General features: G+C 45.2%; 1 protein-coding gene and 1 non-coding gene across 2 annotated transcripts in view; both read right to left on the reverse strand.

The window, feature by feature from the left end:
• Positions 1-26683, reverse strand: part of LOC124552268 (serine-rich adhesin for platelets-like) — an 820531-nt gene that overhangs the window by 443886 nt on the left and 349962 nt on the right. The window lies entirely within an intron of this gene.
• On the reverse strand, positions 9905-9979 carry Trnat-ugu. Its single transcript has one exon. It is a non-coding gene; the product is annotated as a tRNA-Thr (tRNA).

Raw genomic sequence — 26683 nt, forward strand, 5'->3', positions numbered from 1 at the left:
GCGGTTCCAGACTGAAGCGCCTAGACAGCTTTTTTTTTTTTTTTTTTTGCATTATTGCTCGTTGTTGATCGTTGTGTTTGGTCGTTGCGGACGTCACAATACATTCGTTAAAGTTCGTTTGTTGCTCCTTCCACTCAGTTTTTTATTACACAGGCCAACCAGCTATCTGACCGAACACGCTGACCTGCACATTATATGCATATGGACTATCAGACCAATTGTGTGATTGGACTGAAGAGTTCGTAGATAATAGAGCGCAGCATGTCATTCTCAACGGAGACAAGTTTTCCGAAGCAAGAGTGATTTCAGGTGTGCCGCAGGGGAGTGTCGTGGGACCGTTGCTATTCACAATATACATAAATGACCTTGTGGATGACATCGCAACTTCACTGAGGCTTTTTGCGGATGATGCTGTGGTATATCGTCAGGTTGTAACAATGGAAAATTGTACTGAAATGCAGGAGGATCCGCAACGAATTGGCGCATGGCGCAGGGAATGGCAATTCAATCTCAATGTAGACAAGTGTAATGTGCTGCGAATACATAGAAAGATAGATCCCTTATCATTTAGCTACAAAATAGCAGGTCAGCAACGGGAAGCAGTTAATACCATAAATTATCTGGGAGTACGCATTAGGAGTGATTTAAAACGGAATGTCATATACAGCTGATCGTCGGTAAAGCAGATGCCAGACTGAGAATGATTCGAAGAATCCTAAGGAAATGCAATCCGAAAACAAAGGAAGCAGGTTACAGTACGCTTGTTCGCCCACTGCTTGAATACTGCTCAGCAGTGTGGGATCCGTACCAGATAGGGTTCATAGAAGAGATAGAGAAGATCCAATTGAGAGCAGCGCGCTCCGTTACAGGATCATTTAGTAATCGCGAAAGCGTTACGAAGATGATAGATAAACTCCAGTGAAAGACTCTGCGGGAGAGACGCTCAGTAGCTCGGTACGGGCTTTTGTTAAAGTTTCGAGAACATACCTTTACCGAAGAGTCAAGCAGTATATTACTCCCTCCTACGTATATCTCGCGAAGAGACCATGAGGATAAAATCAGAGAGATTAGAGCCCACACAGAGGCATACGGACAATCTTTCTTTCCACGAACAATACGAGACTGGAATAGAAGGGAGAACCGATAGAGGTACTCAAAGTACCCTCCGCTTGCGGAGTATGGGTGTAGATGTATAAATGTATATGTGTGCACTCTCTTATAGAGCATGGTGACATCTCTGTATGAGCAAAATTGTTACAGATATGCTACGAATAGTTCTACCAAAGTAACGCATCAGCCGACAATTATCTGCCAAATGACAGTTTCTGTTCGATTTCATGGGTGTGGACACTGGGATTGCCGCAGCGCGATTCATGTGAAAGTCTCGACTACATAATCTAACCTTTCCTTCACTCATTACTGTAGGCATGAACACCAGCCACAGCTCCCAAAGAATTTGTGTATTTGCAGATCATCTTGTACACAAATATCGAATTACAGAACGCACTTCGCTGCTGGCAGGATCAACTATCTTAGAAGGGGCATTCTTTTTTAAGTTCAGAAACCACTACTAAAACAAAACAGTGACTTATACGACTCCATAAACAATCAACAAATATAGCTGGATTCGTGAAACGTTGTCGTAGCTGCTCACATTTAAATACACTGCAACCAAACAGCCCTTACTTTTCCCATACGTCTCGTATAGCGAACATTAGTTCGTTACAGCCAATTTCAGAGTGTGCTCAAGAAATACTTTAATGACTATACCGATTTCGACTGTCTATCTTGTTTATAAGTACCGGCCGTAGTGGCCGAGCGGTTCTAGGCGCTACAGTATGGAACAGTACGAATCCTGCCTCGGGCATGGATGTGTGTGATGTCCTTAGGTTAGTTAGGTTTCAGTAGTTCTAAGAATAAGTATTGATGACCTGATGGCTGCTCGTACTGGAGTCGAACGGCATAAAAGCACAGCAGTAATTCAGAAGGAAGTCAGACATCGAGCTAACTGCAAAGGATACCAAGGAGAAATTTGAAAAGAGTATTACACTTCTGAAAGAAGAAACAAAAACGTTTGATGTGCCGATGACATTGTTATTCTGTGACAAGACGCAAGGTGACTTGGAAGTGCAATTGAACGGGGTGAATGACTTCATGACAAGAGATTATAAGACAAACATTATCAAAATCAAAACAAGGGGAGTCGAATGTAGTCGAACTATATGATTACGTGACCACTAATTCTCTCATTTTGTTGTTGATATATAAGATCACTTATTATTAGGTTTATACATTTTAAATCAGAAGGTATTAATGATCAATCAAGAGAACACTGAACGAATTTACTGTTTGAAAACAAATCGCATCTGATCCGTCAGCGTATCGCACAGGTAGTGAATTGTCACGAATGGTTTGTGCGAATTTCGTACTCGCAACGCACGAAGCGCCGCTAGAGCCACCTATTGGCCGCGTCGCGCCTTACCGCGCACGACCCGCGCTGCGCTTGCCCCTCGACAGATGGCAGCACGGGTAAATGGCGAGTCAATGAACGGGGCGCGTCGCGAATGTCAAGTTCACGCCCGAGCGCTGGCCTAGCGCAGCCAGTTCAGACCGGCAAAACTGTTTTTGTTGCAGTTCTCGCGTTGAGAGTCGCTTTACCCGGAACAAGGCAAATTAGTTTTTTTGTTTTTAATACCAATAATCTGCCCACTGTATTTTGTACTTTCCGAACATTAGCTCCATACTTACCAATCATATACAACCGTTCGCTCGACGAAACATTCGTACCCAAAGACTGGAAAGTTGCACAGGTCACACCAATATACAAGAACGGTAGTACGAGTAAACCACTAAATTGCAGGCCCATATCGTTAACGTCGATACGCAGCAGGATTTTAGAACATATCTTATGTTCGAACATTATGAATTACCCCGAAGGAAACGGTCTATTGACACACAGTCAACACGGGTTTAGAAAACATCGTTCCTGTGAAACACATCTAGCTCTTTATTCACATGAAGTGTTGAGAGCTATTAACAGGGGATTTCAGATCGATTCCGTATTCCTGGATTTCCGGAAGGCTTTTGACACTGTACCACACAAGCGGCTCGTAGTAAAATTGCGTGCTTGTGGAATATCGTCTCAATTATGTGACTGGATTTGTGATTTCCTGTCAGAGAGGTCACAGTTCGTTGTAATTGATGAAAAGTCATCGAGTAAAACAGAAATGATTTCTGGCGTTCCCCAAGGTAGTGTTATAGGCCCTTTGCTGTTCCTTATGTGTATAAACGATTTGGGAGACAATCTGAGCAGCCGTCTTCGGTTGTTTGCAGATGACGCTGTGGTTTATCGACTAATAAAGTCATCAGAAGATCAAAACAAACTGCAAAACGATTTAGAAAAGATATCTGAATAGTACGAAAAGTGGCAGTTGACCTTAAATAACGAAAAGAGTGAGGTCATCCACATGAGTGGTAAAACGAACTCAAACTTCGGTTACAAGATAAATCAGTCTAATCCAAAAGCCGTAAATTCAACTAAATACACCTAAGTATTACAATTACGGAAAATTGGAAGGAACACATAGAAAATGTTGTGGGGAAGGCTAACCAAAGGCTGCGTTTTATTGGCAGGACACTTAGAAAATGTAACAGACCTACAAAGGAGACTGCCTACACTACGCTTGTCCGTCCACTTTCAGAATACTGCTGCGCGGTGTGGGATCCTTACCAGGTATGGCTGACGGAGTACATCGAAAGAGTTCAAAGAGAGGCTGCACGTTTTCTATTATCGCGAAATATGGGAGAGAGTGTCACAGAAATGATACAGGATTTGGGCTGGACATCATTAAAAGAAAGGCGTTTTGGTTGCGGCGGAATCTTCTCACGAAATTCCTATCACCAACTTTCCCCTCAGAATGCGAAAATATTTTGTTGCCATCGACTTACATAGGGAGGAACGATCACCACGATAAAATAAGGGAAATCAGAGCTCGTACGGAAAGATATAGGTGTTCATTCCTTCCGCGCGCTATCCGAGATTGGAATAATAGAGAGTTGTGAAGGTGGTTCGATGAACCCTCTGCCAGGCACTTAAATGTGATTTGCAGAGTATCCATGTAGATGTAGACGTAGAAAGTCCGCATTGCTAACGTGTACGGCTGCAGAATGGTTCCTGGTTCATACAAACAAATGGATAGTTCTGGAAAGGACGACGCGATTCCACCCACGACTGTAAATGCTATCCGTATTCGCCACTGGCCAATTTCGGCATCTTATGCGCAACGAGTAAGCTTCAATATTTGAATATACTAGTATAATCGTTCCTTTTCGTATAGTACTTGTGTTGTTGCCTCTTTTTATGAGGATTAAATTAATTACAGTGCGTTGATTGCAACTGCTGTTTGACAATAGACGAAGAGCTGAAACAGCAAATATGAATAGCATTTCAACTCGTATGCCGATCATTACGACAGTGGCATCCGACAGAAGTAAAGCAATTCTTGTTTCCATTGTGAAACTAAATTTCTTATTTTAAAGCGATCTTTTCATCTAACCAAGTTAAGGGGGTACAATGACTAACATTGGTACACCATAGCGACAAAGCAATTTACATGGGTCACAAATCTGAATATGTACACTCCTGGAAATGGAAAAAAGAACACATTGACCCCGGTGTGTCAGACCCACCATACTTGCTCCGGACACTGCGAGAGGGCTGTACAAGCAATGATCACACGCACGGCACAGCGAACACACCAGGAACCGCGGTGTTGGCCGTCGAATGGCGCTAGCTGCGCAGCATTTGTGCACCGCCGCCGTCAGTGTCAGCCAGTTTGCCGTGGCATACGGAGCTCCATCGCAGTCTTTACCACTGGTAGCATGCCGCGACAGCGTGGACGTGAACCGTATGTGCAGTTGACGGACTTTGAGCGAGGGCGTATAGTGGGCATGCGGGAGGCCGGGTGGACGTACCGCCGAATTGCTCAACACGTGGGGCGTGAGGTCTCCACAGTACATCGATGTTGTCGCCAGTGGTCGGCGGAAGGTGCACGTGCCCGTCGACCTGGGACGGAACCGCAGCGACGCACGGATGCACGCCAAGACCGTAGGATCCTACGCAGTGCCGTACGGGACCGCACCGCCACTTCCCAGCAAATTAGGGGCACTGTTGCTCCTGGGGTATCGGCGAGGACCATTCGCTACCGTCTCCATGAAGCTGGGCTACGGTCCCGCACACCGTTAGGCCGTCTTCCGCTCACGCCCCAACATCGTGCAGCCCGCCTCCAGTGGTGTCGCGACAGGCGTGAATGGAGGGACGAATGGAGACGTGTCGTCTTCAGCGATGAGAGTCGCTTCTGCCTTGGCGCCAATGATGGTCGTATGCGTGTTTGGCGCCGTGCAGGTGAGCTCCACAATCAGGACTGCATACGACCGAGGCACACAGGGCCAACACCCGGCATCATGGTGTGGGGAGCGATCTCCTACACTGGCCGTACACCACTGGTGATCGTCGAGGGGACACTGAATAGTGCACGGTACATCCAAACCGTCATCGAACCCATCGTTCTACCATTCCTAGACCGGCAAGGGAACTTGCTGTTCCAACAGGACAATGCACGTCCGCATGTATCCCGTGCCACCCAACGTGCTCTAGAAGGTGTAAGTCAACTACCCTGGCCAGCAAGATCTCCGGATCTGTCCCCCATTGAGCATGTTTGGGACTGGATGAAGCGTCGTCTCACGCGGTCTGCACGTCCAGCACGAACGCTGGTCCAACTGAGGCGCCAGGTGGAAATGGCATGGCAAGCCGTTCCACAGGACTACATCCAGCATCTCTACGATCGTCTCCATGGGAGAATAGCAGCCTGCATTGCTGCGAAAGGTGGATATCCACTGTACTAGTGCCGACATTGTGCATGCTCTGTTGCCTGTGTCTATGTGCCTGTGGGTCTGTCAGTGTGATCATGTGATGTATCTGACCCCAGGAATGTGTCAATAAAGTTTCCCCTTCCTGGGACAATGAATTCACGGTGTTCTTATTTCAATTTCCAGGAGTGTATAAGAGCCACTCAAATCAAAACGAGACGGATGGAGAAAAGTTAAGTAAAGTGTTTATTATTTCAAAAGTAATCGCCCTGATTGTTAATACACTTAGCCCACTGTGCGACAAGACGGGGCATATCTGCGGTTGCCCACGGAACCATGATTACACGCAGGCGTGCCAGAAGCAAACCGACAGCTACAAACGTCTTTCTTCAAATGGTTCAAATGGCTCTGAGCACTATGGGACTTACTTCGGAGGCCATCAGTCGCCTAGAACTTAGATCTACTTAAACCTAACTAACCTAAGGACATTACACACATCCATGCCCGAGACAGGACTCGAACCTGCGGCCGTAGCGGTCGCGCGGTTCCAGATTGAAGCGCCTAGAACCGCGCGGCCACAACGGCCGGCTGTCTTTCTTCGTGGCTCAGAATGGTGATAATCGCATGGGCAGACATCGAGACTGCGTGGGTTCGCACTAGAGATGGGTCGTTCGCCAACTAACTGGTGCAAAGGAACGGCACACCAAGATGAACGGAAGGAGCGAGGAACGAATTCTAAGGAACGGTCTTCCATTGCTCACATCGGTCTCCGCTTTCTACTTCTAGTTCCCGGGAACGGGAAACGGTCGGTCTCGTTCGCGAACGTCACGTCGGCCGGTCCCGTTCCAGCCTCGGTCCCGTTCCCGCCTGCCTCGGTCTCGGTCTCGCTCGGCCGGACTCGTCCTTCGCGTGGCCCCTCGTCGCAGTTCCACTCCCGGTTGCTCATAGTTAGCTCAGTATAGAGTTGTTGTTCGCTTCGCAAAGCCATTCTAGATCTGTTTAAAACCTTTTTTGAGCTCTGAACTTCTGGTTCTTTTCGTATTCTATTCAGCTTCTACGACCGGTAATTAAAATGTATTTTATAACTACGTAAACTACAAAAAAATTACGTGGTATGTATTACATACATCTTTTCAAGTATCAAAACAGCGTATCAGCTTACTTCACTATTTCGATAAACAGCAGAAGAAATACTTGCAAAAAGGCAAGATTTTTTTTGTTATTATACATGCAAAGGAAGTCGGCACGGCACACGAGAATGGCCATTTTCCGTCTTTTTTCCTTCCACGGTAAAGGGCATGTTCATTGTTATGGAAGGCAGACCGACTTACAACTGAATGAAGCCCGCGCTTCGTAATCGAGTGTTTGGTGTCACATTTTGTAAAGAGAATATGATAAATATTCTAGTATAAAATCTGAAATGTTCGTAATACCGTCAACCGTATTCACAATATTCCTCAACGATATATCTCAATTACAGAGCGTGGTTTTAGCAACAATTCCAGACGACACCGCGTCACTTGTAACTCCTACAATATTATTACAGTCGTACTGGGTGGCGCACGAAAAATCGGCCCCGAGTACTATACCGCTCACTGTCGCCCACCAACAGTCATCTATTGTTTCGAAGTTGCTTGCATTGCCTTATTTGTTATTTCTTCACTGCCTAATTATTACATATTCATTTATTCTTGTCGTTGTTGTTGTTTTTGTTGTTGTGGTCTTCAGTCCTGAGACTGGTTTGCTGCAGCTCTCCATGCTACTCTATCCTGTGCAAGCTTCTTCATCTTCCAGTACTTACTGCAACCTACATCCTTCTGAATCTGCTTAGTGTATTCATCTCTTGCTCTCCCTCTACGATTTTTACCCTCCACGCTGCCGTCCAATGCTAAATTGGTGATCCCTTGATGCCTCAGAACATGTCCTACCAACCGATCCCTTCTTGTCAAGTTGTCCCACAAACCTCTCTTCTCCCCAATTCTATTCAATACCTCCTCATTAGTTACGTGATCTACCCATCTAATGTTCAGCTTTCTTCTGTAGCGCCCCAGTTCGAAAGCTTCTATTCTCTTCTTGTCCAAACTATTTATCGTCCATGTTTCACTTGCATACATGGCTACACTCCATAAACGACTTCCTGACACTCAAATCTATACTCGATGTTAACAAATTTCTCTTATTCAGAAACGCTTTCTTTGCCATTGCCAGTCTACATTTTATATCCTCTCTACTTCGACCATCATCAGTTATTTTGCTCCCCAAATAGCAAAACTCCTTTACTACTTTAAGTGCCTCATTTCCTAATCTAATTCCCTCTGCATCACCCGACTTAATTCGACTACATTCCATTATCGTCGTTTTGCTTTTGTTGATGTTCATCTTATATCCTCCTTTCAAGACACTGTCCATTCCGTTCAGCCGCTCTTCCACGTCCTTTGCTGTGTCTGGCAGAATCACAATGTCATCGGTGAACCTCAAAGTTTTTATTTCTTCTCCATGGATTTTAATACCTACTCCGAATTTTTCTTTTGTTTCCTTTACTGCTTGCTCAATATACAGATTGAATAACATCGGGGAGAGGCTACAACCCTGTCTCACTGCCTTCCCAACCACTGCTTCCCTTTCATGCCCCTCGACTCTTATAACTGCCATCTGGTTTCTGTACAAATTGTAAATAGCCTTTCGTTCCCTGTATTTTACCCCTGCCACCTTTACAAATTGAAAGAGAGTATTCCAGTCAAGATTGTCAAAAGCTTCCTCTAAGTCTACAAATGCTAGAAACGTAGGTTTGCGTTTCCTTTATCTATTGTCTAAGGTAAGTCGTAGGGTCAGTATTGCCTCACGTGTTCCAACATTTCTACGGAATCCAAACTGATCTTCCCCGAGTTCGGCTTCTACCAGTTTTTCAATTCGTCTGTAAAGAATTCGCGTTAGTATTTTGCACCTGTGACTTATTAAACTGATAGTTAGCGGTCAACAAATCGTGCGTAATTGGCGATCAGTTTGTACTCGGGGCCGGTTTCTCGTGCGCCACCTTACGTTATTTCACTGCAATCAGCCACATAACACTACAGTTGTCTAAACGGGATGTTTCGCAGAATCACGAAAATTACAAGTGTGTGAAGATTCTGTTATGAATAAAAACTCTGTACTCCATGGGGGGAGGCAAGTGATCCCTCTTGGCACCTTCCATCTCCGGTCGCCTATGCTACTAATTTTCAGTTTTTCATAAGAACCGTATACCAAGCGCAATGAACGGTGAACGAGTAAAAATGAACGGTTCCCAAAAAGGAGCGATCATTAGCGAACTATTTCCCAAGGATGAGCGACTTTGCCCATCTACAGTTCGCACACATCTTCCATATAGTCTCCGTGTCATTGCCGTATTTTTTCAAGCCCTGAGGAAAGTCACTCTTGGCCGACGATTTGCTTCGGACGACGAAGCGCACGCGTGTAAACAATGCACCCGCAAACATTTGTCCATGAAGACACTTATCGTCTTGTATCATACCGGGGTAAATTTATTACTTCTGCATTAAGGAAGAGTTTACTAACTTTTTCCTACTTTCTCCTTTTCTGTAGTCTCCCCCTTATAATTAATCCGTACAGTAGAAGCAACATTAGAAGAATGTTTTATGCGGTTTTTTAAATTGTATTGTGGACTGCAGTTAAAATTGCACTCGAGATTAATTGACAAGACCAGGAAGAAAAAAATTAACGATAACAGACACTAATTTGCTGCGAAGTTTCATAACGTTTACAATGTGTTGCATTCACCGTGGAAACAATCGCTATGCTTGTGGCTAAGCCATTTCCCCGCAGTACCCATTACTACAATAGTGCCTAGGCCGCAAGTTAAGCAGGTCAACCTCCGGGTCGTGACATGTTGCGTCGCTAAATGACGCAGAGACGTAGCAAAAGTAACTGGCGGCCACACAGGCCCACCACCACCTACAGAGCTGAAATGGTAATTAAATCCAGACCCTAAGCTGTCGACAGGCGTTGATATACATCAACGAGGACAGTTGAAAATGTGTGCCCCGACCAGGACTCGAACCCGGGACCTCCTGCTTACATGGCAGACGCTCTATCCATCTGAGCCACCGAGGGCACAGAGGACAATGCGACTGAAGGGATGTCCGACAGAACAGATACCTTCTTCATATAGTTTAGCCTAACCGGCCATCGACCTCCTTCTTCTGTGCTGGATGCACACGCATTGCCCGAACTCTTACGGGACTCGGTAAGATTGTCTGCCGTGAGTAATGCGTATAATGGCAAGGGCACAACGAATGTAGTGCCTGGACTATAAGTTGAGAATGTGGGTCTCACGGGGAGTGTGCCGGCGATAAATCCCTGCAGTCGCACTATCCTCTGTGCCCTCGTTGGTTCAGATGGATAGAGCGTCTGGCATACAAGCAGGAGACTCCGGGTTCGAGTCCCGGTCAGGGTAGACATTTTCAACTGTCCTCGTATAACAACGCCTGTCGACAGCTTAGGGTCTTGATTTAATTATCATTTCATTCTAAGAGAGCCGCATAGTCACCGATGGTACCTGTTCTTTCGGACATGTCCGAAAGATGAGATACCATCTTCATATAGCTACACAGCTTGTGACACTTGCAAGGAGATGAAATATGTTCGACATTTCTCCGGAGACCAGGACACGTTAGATAGAGGACCTCGGAATAGGCTGTTCCAGAAGCAGAATACACCGGCCCAACGCTGCTATCTGCGACGTGTTACATCTACATCTACATGATTACTCTGCAATTCACATTTAAGTGCTTGGCAGAAGGTTCATCGAACCACAATCATACTATCTCCTTACCATTCCACTCCCGAACAGTGCGCGGGAAAAACGAACACCTAAACCTTTCTGTTCGAGCTCTGATTTGTCTTACTTTAGTTTCATGATCATTCCTACCTATGTAGGTTGGGCTCAACAAAATATTTTCGCATTCGGAAGAGAAAGTTGGTGCCTGAAATTTCGTAAATAGATCTCGCCCCGACGAAAAACGTCTTTGCTGACTTCCATCCCAACTCGCGTATCATATCTGCCACACTCTCTCCCCTATTACATGATAATACAAAACGAGCTGCCCTTTTTTTCACCCTCTCGATGTCCTCCGTCAATCCCACCTCGTAAGGATCCCACACCGCGCAGCAATATTCTAACACAGGACGAACGAGTGTAGTGTAAGCTGTCTCTTTAGCGGACTTGTTGCATCTTCTAAGTGTCCTGCCATATGAAACGCAACCTTTGGCTCGCCTTCCCCACAATATTATCTATGTGGTCTTTCCAACTGAAGTTGTTCGTAATTTTAACGCCCAGGTACTTAGTTGAATTAACAGCCTTGAGAATTGTGCTATTTATCGAGTAATCGAATTCCAACGGATTTCTTTAGGAACTCATGCGGATCACCTCACACTTTTCGTTATTTAGCGTCAACTGCCACCTGCCACACCATACAGCAATCTTTTCTAAATCGCTTTGCAACTGATACTGGTCTTCGGCACCACTAAAGAGCGTGTGAACAAATGATTCAAATGGCTCTGAGCACTATGGGACTTAACATCTGAGGTCATCAGTCCCCTAGAACTTAGAACTACTTAAACCTAACTAACCTAAGGACATCACTCTCATCCATGCCCGAGGCAGGATTCGATCTGCGACCGTAGCTGTCGCGCGGTTCCAGACTGAAGCGCCTAGAACCGCTCGGCCACGCCGGCCGGCTAGCGTGTGAACAGTAACACAATGGTGTAGGGAACGTCGGGACAAACAACTTGACATGGGGCACTTGTGGTCTAACGAGCAGGCAAACAGTGTCAAACTGGTCTAAAAGAAACAGCCACCTAAGCGGACCGCGCAGGGTTTAGGCTACAAATCCTCTTTTAATACGAAAAACTCCTTCTTCTTGGAGTTACAAAATGTAAAAATGACGTATCTCAAAAATTTATCTCAACGTATTGCGAATTTTAACGGCATAAAATTAAAACTAAACCGTTTTGTTTGTTTGGCCTTCTTAGTATTAAATGACAGTCCTTGAAGAGATAGCCGGCCGAAGTGGCCGTGCGGTTAAAGGCGCTGCAGTCTGGAACCGCAAGACCGCTACGGTCGCAGGTTCGAATCCTGCCTCGGGCATGGATGTTTGTGATGTCTTTAGGTTAGTTAGGTTTAACTAGTTCTAAGTTCTAGGGGACTAATGACCTCAGCAGTTGAGTCCCATAGTGCTCAGAGCCATTTGAACCATTTGAACCTTGAAGAGATAAATTTAGATCAAATCGTGAAGATCTATTTTATTTCTATACCTCCTGAGGAAAGTTTAAATTAATAATGTTATCTAAATAGCGGGTAAAACAGGTGGTTAGATTAGATAAGATTAGATTAATACTAGTTCCATGGATCATGGATACGATATTTCGTAATGACATGGAACGAGTCAAATTTTCCAATACATGACATAATTAAGTTAATTACCAACATAATTAAGTTAATATAACAACTTTTTTATTTTTACTTTTTTTATTTTTTTATTTATTTTTTAAATTTTTTGTTTGGTATTTTTTCTTTTTTTCTTTATTTATATCTAAAAACTCCTCTATGGAGTAGAAGGAGTTGTCATTCAGGAATTCTTTTAATTTCTTCTTAAATACTTGTTGGTTATGTCAGACGTTTGATACTATTTGGTAAGTGACGAAAGACTTTAGTGGCAGTGTAATTCACCCCTTTCTGTGCCAAAGTTAGATTTAATCTTGAATAGTGAAGATCATCCTTTCACCTAGTATTGTAGTTATGCACACTGATATTACTTTTGAATTGGGTTTGGTTGTTAATAACAAATTTCATAAGAGAGTATATATACTGAGAAGCTACTGTGAATATCCCTAGATCCTCAAATAAATGTCTGCAGGATGATCTTGGGTGGACTCCAGCTATTATTCTGATTACACGCTTTTGTGCAATAAATACTTTATTCCTCACTGATGAATTACTCCAAAATATGATGCCATATGCAAGCAATGAGTGAAAATAGGCGTAGTAAGCTAATTTACTAAGATGTTTATCACCAAAATTTGCAATGACCCTTATTGCATAAGTAGCTGAACTCAAACGTTTCAGCAGATCATCAATGTGTTTCTTCCAATTTAATCTCTCATCAATGGACACAGCTAAAAATTTGGAATATTCTACCTTAGCTATATGCTTCTGATTAAGGTCTATATTTATTAATGGCGTCATACCACTTTCTGTACAGAACTGTATGTATTGTGTCTTATCAAAATTCAGTGAGAGTCCGTTTACAAGGAACCACTTAGTAATTTTCTGAAAGACATTATTGACAATTTCATCAGTTAATTCTTGTTTGTCGGGAGTGATTACTATACTTGTATCATCAGCAAAGAGAACTAACTTTGCCTCTTCATGAATATAGAATGGCAATCATTAATACATATTAAGAACAACAAAGGACCCAAGACCGACCCTTGTGGAACCTCATTCTTGATAGTTCCCCAGTTTGAGGAATGTGCTGATCTTTGCATATTATGAGAACTGCTTATTTCGACTTTCTGCACTCTTCCAGTTAGGTAGGCGTACGAAACTCGAGAGGATATTGGAAATCTCTCACGCCACGCAACAGAAATGCTAAAATTAAAAAAATTATCGGAAATCCGATGCTTCTATCCTTGGGGACCATCTCCACCCCTACATGCAGTCAGTGTTTCCTTGACACGATGGAATGTACCAGCAGGACAATGCAACGCGTCAAAATGTTCACAGTATACGTGCATCCATTAACTTCCCGGATCTAAACCCAATCTAGAATCTTTGGGAGCCACCTCGATCGGGCTTTTCGCGCCATGGACGCTCAACCGAAAAATCTAGCGCAGATGGCGATGGTATTGAAATCGGTTATCTTCCAGGACCACAGGGGCGGTGGAAAGGGGGGGGGGAGACTATGGCTATGGGGGCTATAACCCCACCCCATGGAGTATCATATTACACTGGATAAAATGACTTCAGAAATCAGCGAATATACAGGGTGTTACAAAAAGGTACGGCCAAACTTTCAGGAAACATTCCTCACACACAAAGAAAGAAAATATCTTATGTGCACATGTGTCCGGAAACGCTTACTTTCCATGTTAGAGCTCATTTTATTACTTCTCTTCAAATCATATTAGTCATGGAATGGATACACACTGCAACAGAACGTACCAGCGTGACTTCAAACACTTTGTTACAGGAAATGTTCAAAATGTCCTTCGTTAGCGAGGATACATGCATCCACCCTCCGTCGCATGGAATCCCTGATCCGCTGATGCAGCCCTGGAGAATGGCGTATTGTATCAGAGCCGTCCACAATACGAGCACGAAGAGTCTCTACATTTGGTACCGGAGTTGCGTAGACAAGAGCTTTCAAATGCCCCCATAAATGAAAGCCAAGAGGGTCGAGGTCAGGAGAGCGTGGAGGCCATGGAATTGGTCCGCCTCTACCAATCCATCGGTCACCGAATCTGTTGTTCAGAAGCGTACGAACACTTCGACTGAAATGTGCAGGAGCTGCATCGTGCATGAACCACATGTTGTGTCGTACTTGTAAAGGCACATGTTCTAGCAGCATAGATGGAGTATCCCGTATGAAATCATGATAACGTAATCCATTGAGCGTAGGTGGAAGAACATGGGGCCCAATCAAGACATCAACGACAATGCCTGCCCAAACGTTCACAGAAAATCTTTGTTGATGACGTGATTGCACAATTGCGTGCGGATTCTCGTCAGCCCACACATGTTGATTATGAAAATTTACAATTTGATCACGTTGGAATGAAGCCTCATCCGTAAAGAGAACATTTGCACTGAAATGAGGATTGACACATTGTTGGATGAACCATTCGCAGAAGTGTACCCGTGGAGGCCAATCAGCTGCTGATAGTGCCTGCACACGCTGTACACGGTACGGAAACAACTGGTTCTCCCGTAGCACTCTCCATACAGTGACGTGGCCAACGTTACCTTGTACAGCAGCAACTTCTCTGACGCTGACATTAGGGTTATCGTCAACTGCACGAAGAATTGCCTCGTCCATTGCAGGTGTCCTCGTCGTTCTAGATCTTCTCCAGTCGCGAGTCATAGGCTGGAATGTTCCGTGCTCCCTAAGACGCCGATCAATTGCTTCGAACGTCTTCCTGTCGGGACACCTTCGCTCTGGAAATCTGTCTCGATACAAACGTACCGCGCCACGGCTATTGCCCCGTGCTAATCCATACGTCAAATGGGCATCTGCCAACTCCACATTTGTAAACATTGCACTGACTGCAAAACCACGTTCGTGATGAACACTAACCTGTTGATGCTACGTACTGATGTGCTTGATGCTAGTACTGTAGAGCAATGAGTCGCATGTCAACACAAGCACCGAAGTCAACATTACCTTCCTTCAACTGGGCCAATTGGCGGTGAATCGAGGAAGTACAGTATATACTGATGAAACTAAAATGAGCTCTAACATGGAAATTAAGCGTTTCCGGACACATGTCCACATAAGATCTTTTCTTTGTTTGTTTGTGAGGAATGTTTCCTGAAAGTTTGGCAGTACCTTTTTGTAACACCCTGTATTACTTCAATAGATTCACTCTTTTTTATATATAATTATGTAGAAATATAGGTTGCAATGTATTCCAAACACATTTTAACAAACGAACAAGAGCGGCAAAGAGATTACTACATAAACCAATAAATATCATTTAACTTAAAATAATTATTAATACACATTACTACACATAATTATTAATACACCTTTTTTATTCTGAACTCCAAAGCAGTTACCAAAAACTAAGCAACACCAAATTTTACCAGTTTGTCGGTACAGCATTCCAACTGTCCTTTTTTCAGCCATATTCCATTCCCCCCCCTTGACCGACTTCAAGAATCGCCCCAGCAGTACGTGCAATGACTCTCTTCCAGCACGACACTCCCTGCAAAAGGTGCTCATTCTAGCTTTTGACAGACAAGTTACACTAACGTAACTCGACAATATAAGTTACCTGGCGCGTGATAATGTGTAACTTACTTTTTGAAGCCCCTTCATCCTTCATGGTTACTATGGCTCTCGGCTGAACAGCCAGATTCAGTCTTTTACAAAACACGGTACTTGCTACAGCGTATGTTGCGTTCAGCTTCAGACCATACCTCATACATGTAGCATAGAAGATGATTGCAAGGTATATTTCGTAATCAAATGTACCCAGCTCGACACCCGAGTGCAGTACAAACCACACTGAACCGCCAATGAAACTGGTATCGGGATGTGTATTCAAATACAGAGATATGTAAACAGGCAGAATACGGCAGTGCGGTAGGTAACGTCTATATAAGACAAGTGTGTGGCTCAGTTGTTAGATCCCTTACTGCTGCTACAATGGCAGGTTATCAAGATTTAAGTGCGTTTGAACGTGGTGTTATAGTCGGCGGACGAGCGATGGTACACAGCATCTCCGAGGTAGCGATGAAGTGGGGATTTTCCCGTAAGACCATTTCAAGAGTGTACCGTGAATATGTGGAATCGGGTAAAACATCAAATCTCCGACATCGCTGCGGCCGGAAGAATATCCTGAAAGAACGGGACCAACGACGACAGAAGAGACTGGTTCAACTCGACAGAAGTGCAACCCTTCCGCAAATTGCTGCAGATTTCAATGCTGGACCATCAACAAGTGTCAGCGTGCGAATGATTCAACGAAACATCATCGATATGAGCTTTCGGAGTCTTGATGACTGCACGACACAAAGCTTTACGTCTCGGTTGTGCCCGTCAACACCGACATTGGACTGTTGATGACTGGAAACCTGTTGCCTGGTAAGACGAGTCTGGTTTCAAACTGTATCGAGTAGATAGACGTCTACGGGTATGGAGGCAACCTCATGAATCCACGGACCGTGCACGAAAGCAGAGGACTGTTCAAGTTGGTGGATGGTTTGTAATGGCGTGGGGTGTATGCAAATGAAGTGATATGCGACCCCTGATAGGTCTAGATACGAGTTTGACAGGCGACACATATGTAAGCGACCATTCGTGTCCATTGTGCATTACTACGGGCTTGAACAATTCCAGCAGGACAATGCGACACCCCACACGTGCAGAACTGCTGCAGGGTGGCTCCGGCAACGCTCTTGTGAGTTTAAACACTTTCGCTGGTCACGAAACTCCCCAGACATGAACATTATTCAGCATATCTGGGATGCCTAGCAACGACCTGTTCAGAAGAGATCTTCATCCCCTGGTACTCTTACGGATTTATGAACACCCCGGCAGGATTCATGGTATCAATTCCCTCCAGCACTTTAAGGGGAGTAGGACGTCAAACGGGCCGACTTGGAGCAGGAGAGGCACCACAGGACATTTTAATTTCCACTGTCTATACTTTTACAAATAAATTCATAAAACTTTGTCAGCATCACCAGGAAGGATTCAGAATTCACACTCACAGCAGTGGAAGCTCGAAAACATAACGAAGTAATTTTTTTTACAAGTAAAATTTCATCATTTTTTTCACTTACTAATGGCACTATTTGTTGCTATAGGTACACTTTTCTTCATAAGTAAGAAAGGTGGTTCGATGAATTTTGCACAATATACAAACCATACTTAAAGGTGTATGAAACTCTAGAGTTTTCCAAATCTATTAAAAACTGTGGTAAAAATTGAGGTAATTAAATACAAAATTTGTGTTTTTTTCTAAACATGACGTTTAAAATACAACAGATCATTCGTTTTTTCATAAATTAAATATAAATGGTTCAAATGGCTCTGAGCACTATGGGACTTAACATCTATGGTCATCAGTCCCCTAGAACTTAGAATTACTTAAACCTAACTAACCTAAGGACATCACACAACACCCAGCCATCACGAGGCATAGAAAATCCCTGACCCCGCCGGGAATCGAACCCGGGCGTGGGAAGCGAGAACGCTACCGCACGAACACGAGATGCGGGCAATTAAATAAATTTTAGAGTTTCATACACCTGTAAGTATGGTATGTATGCTGTGCAAAATTCATCGAACCATCTCTCTTTCTTATGAAGAAAAGAGTACCTATATCAACAAATGCAGCCATTAGTAAGTGAAAAAATGATGAAATTTCGCCGGCCGGTGTGGCCGTGTGGTTCTAGGCGTTTCAGTCAGGAACCGCGCGACCGCTACGGTCGCAGGTTCGAATCCTGCCTCGGGCATGGATGTGTGTGATGTCCTTAGGTTAGTTAGGTTTACGTAGTGCTAAGTTCTAGGGGACTGATGACCACAGCAGTTAAGTCCCATAGTGCTCAGAGCTATATGAACCATTTTGATGAAATTTCACAGGTAAAAAAATTATTTTGGTTGTTTCTCGAACTTCCTCTGTAATGAGTGCGAATCCTGAATCCTTCCTGGCCATTCTGTCAAAGTTTTATGATTTTATTTGTAAACGTACAGACAGTGGAAATTAAAACGTCCTGTGGTGCCTCTCCTGCTCCATGTCGGACCGTTTGACGTCCTACCCCCCTTAAGGCACGTCGTCTTGTGGAACTTCTGAGTGATCGCGGGGTCCTTACACGATATTAGGCAGGTGTAGCTATTTCCTTGGCTCTTGAGTGTATATCTGGATGATAGTACTGTGTTTTCAAGTGTCATAATCCAGAATGGGTGTGCAGTATTTCAAATACTAGGCTGCTCCGCTCAGTATAGAGACACGTGAAATGCAGCTGCTGCTGTATGATCGTGAAGTCGCCCCCCACTACATCGTTACAATCAGCTAAGTGCACATCTTCACAATATCGCTTGTTTAACGCCAGCCGGCACCTCCCAGGACAGAGATAGCAGAGTTGTCGGTGAATATTATTGCTAGAGGAGTGCGCAGTTTTTCTCGGCGCAGAGTCGCCCCCCGCTGTTACACAGACACCCCGGGGCCTCTCGACCTCCCCCAGCTGCCGACACAGGCGGGGGCGTCGAGTGTTAAGGAAGGAAGGAAGGAAGGAAGAGTGCGCGGGCAGCCCGGCTTGCCGAGGCGCCACTTAACGAGCTGCAGGCGAAGCTAGGGGGGCCACGCGACGGAAGACAACAGACAGCGGCAGAGGCGTCCGCTGGAGCCCAAGGGTTGCGCGAGAGGGAAAACAGCGTCAGAGGGCAGAGCACGGCGAACCCCGCAGCCGCGGCAATCACCCCGCAATTGCGTCCTCACGGCGCGGGTGCGGGTGGGTGCGAGCGAGTGGCACGGCGTAACGGCGTAATATCGCGACGCCCGGCCATCGTTAATGTAAATTCTAAACAGCCGCACCCTAGTAATACCGAGTTATACAGTCGCAGCCCAGACTAAACCCACCTCTCTCTCTCTCTCTCTCTCTCTCTCATTCCCCTACCCCTCTTTTCACACTTCGCTCTGTTGTTGTTGTAGTTGTGGTCTTCAGTCCTGAGACTGGTTTGATGCAGCTCTCCATGCTGCTCTATTCTGTGCAAGCTTCTTCATCTCCCAGTGCCTACTGCAACCTACATCCTTCTGAATCTGCTTAGTGTATTCATCTCTTGGTCTCTCTCTACGATGTTTACCCTCCACGCTGCCCTCCAATACTAAATAGGTGATTCCTTGATGCCTCAGAACATGTCCTACCAACCGATCCCTTCTTATAGTCAAGTTGTGCCACAAACTCCTCTTCTCCCCAATTCTATTCAATACCTCCTCATTAGTTATGTGATCTAATCTTCAGCATTCTTCTGTACCACCACACTTCGAAAGCTTCTATTCTCTTCTTGTCCAAACTATTTATCGTCCACGTTTCACTTCCATACATGGCTACACTCCATACAAATACTTTCAGAAACGGCCTGGAAAAACTAGAAGGTATCAGATACAGGGTGTTTAAAAAATGACCGGTATATTTGAAACGGCAATGAAACTAAACGAGCAGCGATAGAAATACACCGTTTGTTGCAATATGCTTGGGACAACAGTACATTTTCAGGCAGACAAACTTTCGAAATTACACTAGTTACAATTTTCAACAACAGATGGCGCTGCGGTCAGGGAAACTCTATAGTACGATATTTTCCACATATCCACCATGCGTAGCAATAATATGGCGTAGTCTCTGAATAAAATTACCCGAAACCTTTGACAACGTGTCTGGCGGAATGGCTTCACATGCAGATGAGATGTACTGCTTCAGCTGTTCAATTGTTTCTGGATTCTGGCGGTACACCTGGTCTTTCAAGTGTCCCCACAGAAAGAAGTCACAGGGGTTCATGTCTGGCGAATAGGGAGACCAATCCACGCCGCCTCCTGTATGTTTCGGATAGCCCAAAGCAATCACACGATCATCGAAATATTCATTCAGGAAATTAAAGACGTCGGCCGTGCGATGTGGCCGGGCACCATCTTGCATAAACCACGAGGTGTTCGCAGTGTCGTCTAAGGCAGTTTGTACCGCCACAAATTCACGAAGAATGTCCAGATAGCGTGATGCAGTAATCGTTTCGGATCTGAAAAATGGGCCAATGATTCCTTTGGAAGAAATGGCGGCCCAGACCAGTACTTTTTGAGGATGCAGGGACGATGGGACTGCAACATGGGGCTTTTCGGTTCCCCATATGCGCCAGTTCTGTTTATTGACGAAGCCGTCCAGGTAAAAATAAGCTTCGTCAGTAAACCAAATGCTGCCCACATGCATATCGCCGTCATCAATCCTGTGCACTATATCGTTAGCGAATGTCTCTCGTGCAGCAATGGTAGCGGCGCTGAGGGGTTGCCGCGTTTGAATTTTGTATGGATAGAGGTGTAAACTCTGGCGCATGAGACGATACGTGGGCGTTGGCGTCATTTGGACCGCAGCTGCAGCACGGCGAACGGAAACCCGAGGCCGCTGTTGGATCACCTGCTGCACTAGCTGTGCGTTGCCCTCTGTGGTTGCCGTACGCGGTCGCCCTACCTTTCCAGCACGTTCATCCGTCAAGTTCCCAGTCCGTTGAAATTTTTCAAACAGATCCTTTATTGTATCGCTTTTCGGTCCTTTGGTTACATTAAACCTCCGTTGAAAACTTCGTCTTGTTGCAACAACACTGTGTTCTAGGCGGTGGAATTCCAACACCAGAAAAATCCTCTGTTCTAAGGAATAAACCATGTTGACTACAGCACACTTGCACGTTGTGAACAGCACACGCTTACAGCAGAAAGACGACGTACAGAATGGCGCACCCACAGACTGCGTTGTCTTCTATATCTTTCACATCACTTGCAGCGCCATCTGTTGTTGAAAATTGTAACTACTTTAATTTCGAAAGTTTGTCCGCCTGAAAATGTACTGTTGTCCCTAGCATATTGCAACAAACGGTGTATTTCTATCGCTGCTCGTTTAGTTTTTATTGCCGTTTCAAATATACCGATCATTTTTGAAACACCCTGTAGATTATATAATGGTAAGACAGAGATTTAGGAACCAGGTATTAAATTGTAAGACATTTCCAGGGACAGATGTGGACTCTGACCACAACCTATTGGTTATGAACTGTAGATTAAAACTGAAGAAACTGCAAAAAGGTGGGAATTTAAGGAGATGGGATCTGGACAAACTGATTAAACCAGAGGTTGTACAGAGTTTCAGGGAGAGCATAAGGGAACAACTGAACAAATGGGGGAAATAAATACAGTAGAAGAAGAATGGGTAGCTCTGAGGGATGAAGTAGTGAAGGCAGCAGAGAATAAAGTAGGTAGAAATACGAGGGCTAGTAGAAATCCTTGGGTAACAGAAGAAATATTGAATTTAATTGATGAAAGGAGAAAATATAAAAATGCAGTAAATGAAGCAGGCAAAAAGGAATACAAATGTCTGAAAAATGAGATCGACAGGAAGTGCAAAATGGCTAAGCAGGGCTGGCTAGAGGACAAATGTAAGGATGTAGAAGCAAGAAAAGCGTTTCTGAAGAAGAGAAATTTGTTAACATCGAGTATAGATTTAAGTGTCAGGAAGTCGTTTCTGAAAGTATTTGTATGGAGTGTAGCCATGTATGGAAGTACAACATGGACGATAAATAGTTTGGACAAGAAGAGAATAGAAGCTTTCGAAATGTGGTGCTACAGAAGACTGCTGAAGATTAGATGGGTAGATCACATAACTAATGAGGAGGTATTGAACAGAATTGGGTAGAAGAGGAATTTGTGGCACAACTTGACTAGGAGAAGGGACCGGTTGGTAGGACATGTTCTGAGGCATGAAGGGATCACAAATTTAGCATTGGAGGGCAGTGTGGAGGGTAAAAATCATAGAGGGAGACCAAGAGATGAATACACTAAGCAGATTCAGAAGGACGTACGTTGCAGTAAGTACTGGGAGATGAAGGAGCTTGCACAGGATAGAGTACCATGGAGAGCTGCACAAACCAGTCTCAGGACTGAAGACCACAACAACAACAAATTCCTGACACTTAAATCTATACCCGATGTTACCAAATTTCTGATCTTCAGAAACGCTTTCCTTGCCATTGCCAGTCTACATTTTATATCCTCTCTACTTCGACCATCATCAGTTATTTTGCTCCCCAAATAGCAAAACTCCTTTACTACTTTAAGTGTCTCATTTCCTAATCTAATTCCCTCAGCATCAGCCGAGTTAAATCGACTACATTCCATTATCCTCGTTTTGCTTCTGGTGATGTTCATCTTTTATCCTCCTTTCAAGACACTGTCCATTCCGTTCAACTGCTCTTCCCGGTCCTTTGCTGTCTCTGACAGAATTACAATGTCATCGGCCAACCTCAAAGTTTTTATTTCTTCTCCGTGGATTTTAATTCATACTCCGAATTTTTCTTTTGTTTCCTTTACTGCTTGCTCAATATACAGATTGAATAATATCGGGGAGAGGCTACAACCCCGTCTCACTCCCTTCCCAACCACTGCTTCCCTTTCATGCCCCTCGACTCTTGTAACTGCCATCTGGTTTCTGTACAAATTGTAAATAGCCTTTCGCTCCCTGTATTTTACCCCTGCCACCTTCAGAATTCGAAAGAGAGTATTCCAGTCAACATTGTCAAAAGCTTCCTCTAAGTCTACAAATGCTAGAAACGTAGGTTTGCGTTTCCTTTATCTATTGTCTAAGGTAAGTCGTAGGGTCAGTATTGCCTCACGTGTTCCAACATTTCTACGGAATCCAAACTGATCTTCCCCGAGGTCGGCTTCTGCCAGTTTTTGCATTCGTCTGTAAAGAACTCGCGTTAGTATTTTGCAGCTGTGACTTATTAAACTGATTGTTCGGTAATTTTCACATCTGTCAACACCTGCTTTCTTTGGGATTGGAACTATTATATTCTTCTTGAAGTCTGAGGGCACTTCACCTGTCTCATACATCTTGCTCATCAGATGGTAGAGTTTTGTCAGGACTGGCTCTCCCAAGGCCGTCAGTAGTTCCAATGGAATGTTGTCTACTCCCGGGGCCTTGTTTCGACTCAGGTCTTTCAGTGCTCTGTCAAACTCTTCACGCAGTATCACATCTCCCATTTCATCTTCATCTACATCCTCTTCCATTTCCATAATATTGTCCTCAAGTACATCGCCCTTGTATAGACCCTCTACATATTCCTTCCACCTTTCTGCTTTCCCTTCGTCTAAGGACGAAAAAGTAGGGTGGGATAGGGTGGGACAAAACATGAGCTCGGACGTCTTGTGTCTGCATTGCCGGGGGTAGAGATTAGAGACTGCCCTTACGACCGATTCACGATGTTCACTTGTGAGACGAATACCCGACATCGGAATCCGCTATCGCCCTCCCATTCACTAGTTACGCCCTGACCAGTAAACGCCCGATTCTTTAAAGAGCCATAGTGCTACTTCTTTCTTAGGGTATTTTAGTTCTGTCGTTGCAACTACAAGAAAATGCGTGTTTTTTACACCAGACGCGTTTCGCTTTATTTAGGCAGAGCATCATCAGTTGTCTGTAATTAAAGATATTTACAATTTTGCTGTTGGCACTACACACGCTGGCAGACGACGTTCACCGGGCATTCGCCATACCCACACACTGCCATCGGATCGTCACATTGTGTACCGTGATTCGTCACTCCACACAACGTTTTTCCACTGTTCAATCGTCCAACGCTTAAGCTCGTTACACCAAGCGAGGCGTCGTTTGGCATTTACCAGCGTGATGTATGGTTTCTGAGCAGTCACTCGACCATGAAATCCAAGTTTTCTCACGTCCCGCCTAACTGTCATAGTACCTCCAGTGGATCCTGATGCAGTTTGGAATTCCTGTGTGATGGTCTGGATAGATTTCTGCCTATTATGCATTAAGGTGCTCTTCAACTGTCGGCGGTCCCTGTGAATCAACAGACGAGGTCGGCCTGTACGCTTTTGTGCTGTACGTGTCCCTTCACGTTTCCACTTCAGTATCACATCGGAAACAGTGGACCTAGGGATGTTTACGAGTGTGGTAATCTCGTATAGAGACGTATGACACAAGTGACACCCAGTCTCCTGACCACGTTCGATATCAGTGAGTTTTTGCTGAGCGCCCCATTCTGCTCTCTCACGATGTCTAATGACTGCTGAGGTCGCTGATATGGAGTACCTGGCACTAGGTGGCAGCACAATGCACCTAATATGAAAAACGTATGTTTTGGTCGGCCGTCGGGATAGTTTTGATCACATTGTGTATATACACTCACGCTCATAAATTAAGGATAATTGCAGAATGTGTGGCCCTAATAGCATAGGCACATACGGAACACACACGACACAGATCTGTAAGTCCACGGTATTGGTGATAAGTTGAGAGAACCGTTCCGAAACACATGTGCTACAAAACGCCACTGTTTCCTGCGCATGTACCCCGACATCAATATGGGATGTGATCACCATGCACACGTACACAGGCCGCACAACGGGTTGGCATACTCTGGATCAGGTGGTCGAGCAGCTGCTGGGGTATAGCCTCCCATTCTTGTACCAGTGCCTGTCGGAGCTCCTGAAGTGTCGTAGGGGTTTGAAGACGTGCAGCGATACGTCGACCGAGAGCATCCCAGACGTGCTCGATGGGGTTTAGGTCTGGAGAACAGGCAGGCCACTCCATTCGCCTGGTATCTTCTGTTTCAAGGTACTCCTCCACGATGGCAACTCGATGGGGCCGTGCGTTATCATCCATCAGGAGGAAGGTGGGACCCACTGCACCCCTGAAAAGGTGGACGTACTGGTGCAAAATGACGTCCCGATACACCTGACTTGTTACAGTCCCTCTGTCAAAGATATGCAGGGGTGTAGGTGCACCAGTCATAATCCCACCCCACACCATCAAACCCCGACCTCCATACAGGTCCCTTTCAAGGACATTAAGAAGCTGGTGTCTGGTTCCTGGTTCACGCCAGATGATAACCCGGCGAGAATCACTGTTTAGATTATACCTGGACGACTGTGAACATAAGCTGGGACCACTGTTCCAATGACCATGTACTGCGTTCTTGACACCAGGCTTTACGAGCTCTCCTGTGAATGTCGAATGCACGTTGGAGGTCTCCGGGCGAATAATCGATGTCTGTTCAGTCGTCTGTAGACTGTGTGTCTGGAGACAACTGTTCCAGTGGCTGCGGTAAGGTCCTGAGAAATGCTACCTGCGGTACTCCGTGGCCGTCTGCGGGCACTGATGGTGAGATATCGGTCTTCTTGTGGTGTTGTACACTGTGGACGTCCCGCACTGTAGCGCCTGGACACGTTTCCTGTCTGCTGGAATAGTTTCCATAATCTTGAGATCACACTTTGTGGCACAGGGAGGGCCCGTGCTACGACCTGCTGTGTTTGACCAGCCTCAAGTTTCCCTTGTATTCTACCCCTCATAACGCCATCAATATGTGTTCTTTGAGCCATTTTCAACACACAGTCACCATTAGGACGTGTGAAAACGTCTGCACACTTACTCCCTGCACCGTACTCTGACATGCACCAACACATCTCTGCGTATGTGGACTGCTGCCAGTGCCACCGTGCGACGACCGCAGGTCAAATGCACCGCATGGTCGTACCCCGAGGTGATTTAAACTCGCAAACCGCCCACCAGAGCGTTGTTTCACCTTGTATCAGCACTATCCTTAATTTATGAGCATGAGTGTAGTTTCTAAAAAATAATCCCGGTTTTTTTTTGGGTACCCCTCGTAGTATGAGGCTGGTATCAAAGCGACTGGCTTATTTCATTCGTTATGACGCTGTAGCTTTAGCCTATTTTGCTCTTCTGTTTAACTGTGCGCAGCATGAATATGTTCAAAAAAATGGCTCTGAGCACTATGCGACTTAACTTCTGAGGTCATCAGTCCCCTAGAACTTAGAACTACTTAAACCTAACCAACGTAAGGACAGCACACACATCCATGCCCGAGGCTGGATTCGAACCTGCGACCGTAGCGGTCGCGCGGTTCCAGACTGAAGCGCCAGAGCCACTCCGGGCGGCTGAAGATGTTCGACGAACGAAACTGGTCGTAACAAACTAAATGTGTAATAAGACAGATGAGGTGCTTTTTTTTTTATTAAGCATTAAAATTTTATGCGCCTCCTAAGATCAGTCTATAGGGAGGACCTGCTGTAGCCCTGAACGCGACCGGGCTCCGCCAGTGACATGAGTCACGAGCCACTGGCTGTAAACGTCACATCTCGGCGACACTTATCATAATGCGATTCGGCAGTGGAAGACAATGGGGGGGCTAAACAGCCGTGGGGCGTCGACAACATATGCGTGCCTGGGGCTGCGTGGATGGGGTGCGCGCTCTGGTCCGTTGGCATTCCTCCCGCACGCCACGGCACCGCT

Source organism: Schistocerca americana, chromosome 10 (genome assembly GCF_021461395.2).
Source record: "Schistocerca americana isolate TAMUIC-IGC-003095 chromosome 10, iqSchAmer2.1, whole genome shotgun sequence".
Taxonomy (NCBI): Eukaryota; Metazoa; Arthropoda; class Insecta; order Orthoptera; family Acrididae; genus Schistocerca; species Schistocerca americana.